This window comes from Crocodylus porosus, unplaced genomic scaffold (genome assembly GCF_001723895.1).
Source record: "Crocodylus porosus isolate Cpor-Errol unplaced genomic scaffold, CroPor_comp1, whole genome shotgun sequence".
In the NCBI taxonomy this organism is placed as follows: Eukaryota; Metazoa; Chordata; order Crocodylia; family Crocodylidae; genus Crocodylus; species Crocodylus porosus.
Genome location: NW_017728931.1, coordinates 6,373,616 through 6,378,046, shown reverse-complemented (window position 1 = coordinate 6,378,046; position 4,431 = coordinate 6,373,616). Strand labels below are relative to the sequence as shown.

The 4,431-nt window shown below is 39.7% G+C and overlaps 1 long non-coding RNA gene across 1 annotated transcript in view; it reads right to left on the bottom strand.

The window, feature by feature from the left end:
* The window catches only part of LOC109316208, a 64,086-nt gene extending 59,994 nt beyond the window's left edge, over positions 1-4,092 (bottom strand). Inside the window, exon 1 of the long non-coding RNA XR_002102759.1 lies at positions 4,039-4,092. This is a non-coding gene — a long non-coding RNA (uncharacterized LOC109316208). The remainder of the gene's footprint in view (positions 1-4,038) is intronic.
* Positions 4,093-4,431: the final 339 nt, after the last annotated feature.

The following is a 4,431-nucleotide window of genomic DNA, read 5'->3' as shown; positions in this document are numbered from 1 at the left end:
CACACCCGTGGAATGGTGCTCCCGTGCACCCATCCACAAGCCATCATCTCCCTCTGATGATCATGCTTCTGGCTTACAGCATGGCATATTCTTCTGAAAGACACTGTGGCTGTGGCACCATGGTCACCGGGAGTCCTCCTCTCTGCTGCCCTTCTGGCCTTCTCCACTCGCCATTTGTAGGATCCTGGCCTTCGCCTTTCTGTCACCTGACTGGCTGGCAGGGATTGAGCCTTAACCCCTACTTGACTGGCCGGCTGTGACTGGATTTAAAGGGACCACCCTGTCTCTCAGTAACAGGCCTAGGGTTCCCTGTTACAGGCATATAGCAATCTGGGATTAGTTTTGGGCTTTTTTCCTAGCTTGGTCCTTCGGCTTTTTGACTAGGGGCAAGTGAGGCTAGGGGGCATCTGAACTCTCGGGTTTCTGGACTTGGGCCTTGCATGTAGGATGTGGGAGTACCTGGAGCCCCAGAAAGCTGAGTCGGAGAGGTAGGATACTTGCTGGTGGTAGTGCCTCACCGACCTGAGCAGTTAAGCTCTGCTCAGTAGAAATTTGGAATTTAATTCAAAACTGATTTGGCCCTGGAAATGAAATTTTAATTAAAAAAGATGGTACTATATACAAGTACATGCAAAAGTGTTTTTTGAAAGTGTATTTATAGAGTACCTGTGCTAAAACTTGCAGCAATTTCTTTAAAGGCAAAATACATCAATTCTGGATTAACTAAATTACTACAGGCATCTTTATTTCAAAGTCAGTGTTTTCAAATTTGTCTCTCACATATATGTGCTCAATGAGAGCAGGGTCTGGCAATAAGGATGGGGGAAGGGGCTGCAGGGGGAAGAGGTTGGGCAGGCAAGGGACTACCTGACCCTCCCAGATCTATTTTCCCTGCTGTAGCAGTGGGAGGGGGACAAAGTCAAGGCTTAACTTCCAATAATTAAATTCCATACCTGGAAAATTATAACAAATTTATAAATTTTCCATATATAGAATCTAATGATTGGGGATTATCTTATCTTCAGGTAAATATAGTATTAATGCTGCTCAGTGTAAAAAATGAAACTAGAACTGATGATCAACAGGCTCTCCTCTGAGTGCTTCTCTTGCAAGGGTAAAAGAGAACGGTAGAAGAATCTTCCGCGCAGGTTTGCATCTCAGCTCAGTGACTTCAGCACTAGCGGAGGTTCTACGGAGCGTGGGAATGTGTGCAGTGTAGTGTGGCAAGTGCCCACACAGTAGGATAGAATGATTATGACTGTACACATTTTAGTGATGCAGTGACTTTCCAGGGTTTATAACTCAGGGAAATCTTGCTAGCCCTAGTACTGCCTCACTATTCCAACTTCCTATTCCAACATAGCCTTTTGGCTATAAATCTAATTAATTAGATAATTAATTCCTGACTTGCTTCAGTGTTCAAAAAAGAAGTTGCTAACATTATACGTACTCATAATATATATAGTGTGTGTGTGTGTGTGTGTGTGTGTGTGTGTGTGTGTGTGTTAGCAACTTCTTTCTTGAACAGCTCTAGCAATTCAAGAATGTATCTATATATGTATTTTATTTATTAAATTTACATTCCACCTTCTCCAGTAGACTACGGTGGAATATATACACGTACACACACATTACATATTTTTACATAAACTACTTTTTATTTATCTAACTTCCTACTTGAAACCCTCTCTACCATTTTGATGAAATTAAAAGAGAAAATCAGCCTGAGGAAGAGACCAACAACAACTTTTTCCAAAGTGTTTAAGCCTCACACATATCACCAAAAGTATTTAGACTCCTCGGTCCTATTCAGGCATCAAATAAATGGGAGTTGGGAGCTAAGGACACCTACACATGTGCAGAGAGGCTGCTCTGACATGTTGTAATTACAATGCGTCAGACTTGTGATTACTCAAGTCTGCTGGAATGTGGCAATTACCGTGCTCCAACAGACTCCAGCATCATGTGCATCAGCGTCCCTGTACTGAAAAATGGTGGCAGGGGCACTAACTAAAGCTGGTTCAATAAGCTTTAGGTAAAGCACCCCTGCTGCCATTTTTCAGCACAGGGATGCTGATACACATGATGCTCCATGTACTTTAATTAAAGCAACTCTCAGAGCCTCTCTAATTAAAGCACCCCTTCCCCCCCAACCTCCTGGAACATGTCTATAAATCCCCTAAGTGCCTAAATACCTTTGACAATCTGGGTATGAAAGGACTTGGAGCTGAAGTCCAGCCTTTGGCTCCTAAATAACTTGGACACTTCTCATAGTGCTGGGGAGGCATCCTGAGCAGTAAAGTCAGTTCCCACTCTGTCTAAGGAGCCAAAATGCACTGTTCTTCTACCACAGAATCACTTAAATACCTCTGAAAAATACTCTCTCGAGCTTACAAAATTCATTGTACTGCAAAGTTTGATAAAATCATAAAGTAACTAAAAACAGTGGATAAGAAATACAGAGTGCTATTGCAACTTTGATGGCAGGAACCCTAGCAGTTCAGGCCTATTCATATTCATGAATACTGTTTTAGCAAGAGTGTCCTTGACTGATTTTTCATCCCATCACAAACAGGCCTGAAGAGGTAGTAAGCCAGCATGCCCAGGCTTGTTAAATAACTCTGCATAAACTTTGGGGGCTGCTGAGCAACAACAAAAACAGAGGAAGTCGGTGCAGTAACAGCAGCAGCAATGCACTTGCCTTTCATCAACACTGTATTCACACCAAGTGTAGCACACAAAGCATAAAGAAAACGCAGTCTGTTATACATGACATTTACAATGGGCTTCAGGATGTATTTCCACTTCCTGTTTCCATATTAATTTATCACAATATTCTTGTTTCTTACAATCAAATGTAAACTACAAGATCTCCATGTTATCCAGTGGGGAGGAAGCTATTACTCTCCTAGCTCCAAAGAGTCAGAGAGACTTGAGAAACTGATTTAACTAGATCGTTATCCAGGTCCTCTCATGCTCAGATTAAGAAACACCCAAAGCATAAACTGGTATTAAATAGCTATGACCTTGAATTATTTTGTTTGAAATGAATATATTGTGAATAATGCAAAAATATTTGTTTTTTAAAGTAAAATATTTAAAATGCCTTAAAGCTCCAGTTACTTTTGCCGTACTTTATTTTTCAGGCATATGAGAACACAAAGAGGATTGTTGTCAGATATTAGGGAATAATGTGACTTATATGGTACTGGCAAAATTCCGTGAATATACTGAAAAGCATTCTATATGTTGAAAGAGGATACTCTGCTTGTTTGTCTATATCTCTGTGTATCTAAAGCATGTTAAAAAGTAACTGGTGCTATACATGAACATTCAAGTGATTGATTTGAAATGTTTTAATCTACAGTATATAAAACTGATTTGGATCATCATAGATACTGTTTTTACTCACAGCAGAGGTAAATGCTACATAAAATTCCTGCACAATAATTTGAAACAGGAATAACACATTTGCAAAACAGAAGCATCTTATAGATCATTTCTTTTGATTTTGTCTATGTACAAGTTCTGGAGAAAGCATCTTCAAAGTTTCTTCCTAGGGATGTTTACAAATTTTTTCATGACTTTCCTTTTGATCTAGTTTCAATTTTCAGAGTGGGGGAAAGACTCTTTTTCATATTATTTGCTTTTGCTAAATGAACTGGATGAATATTGGCTATCTGTGCCAATGAAAGATATCTGACATTGTGCATTTATGGGTATTCTGGCGACAGCTACAAACTCCTACCACAAACTTTTTCAGGATTCCAACATTCATTCCAATGACATTCCAGTGCAAACGTCACAATGAGGACTTAATCTATTTAACTCAATTAGTGCTATGGCTGCACTAAAGGTTTTTTTTTACTTATAATACAAAACACAGTAAAAATACTGGGTTTACCATTTTTGCAACCCCAGAGTGCTGCATGTTACTAAATTACCATTGGTATACAGGTCTTCCATACATAGTAAACAAGAAAAAGCAATTCCTAAACCATTTAGTTGTGGATAGCTGTAAAACAACAGGTTCCTTACCTTTATTTTCCTTCTTGCTGCTCCCATCACTCTCAGTACTGACTAAAATGCCATGGGAGAGACTGACTCTCCATGCTGACCCATTTATACAACCATGTCATTCCCTTGCCAAAAAGAAGGGAAAAAAGGATATTTTCCCACAGTTGACAGTCATTAATACTTCCTCAGCTTCCGCCAACTCAATTCTTGAGAAGGCACAAATTTGTTCTCATCAGAAAATGCCTCAGCTCTTGAAAACCACAAACTTACATTTCACTTTGGGGACTTAAGTAGCATGGGAACTGCATAAGAACACCATATTGGAGGCACCAACCACATGCATACCACAAATAAAAAAAATAAAATAAAATGGAAAGTGGACCCAAAGAAAGCCAGCATGATCTAATGGCAGAG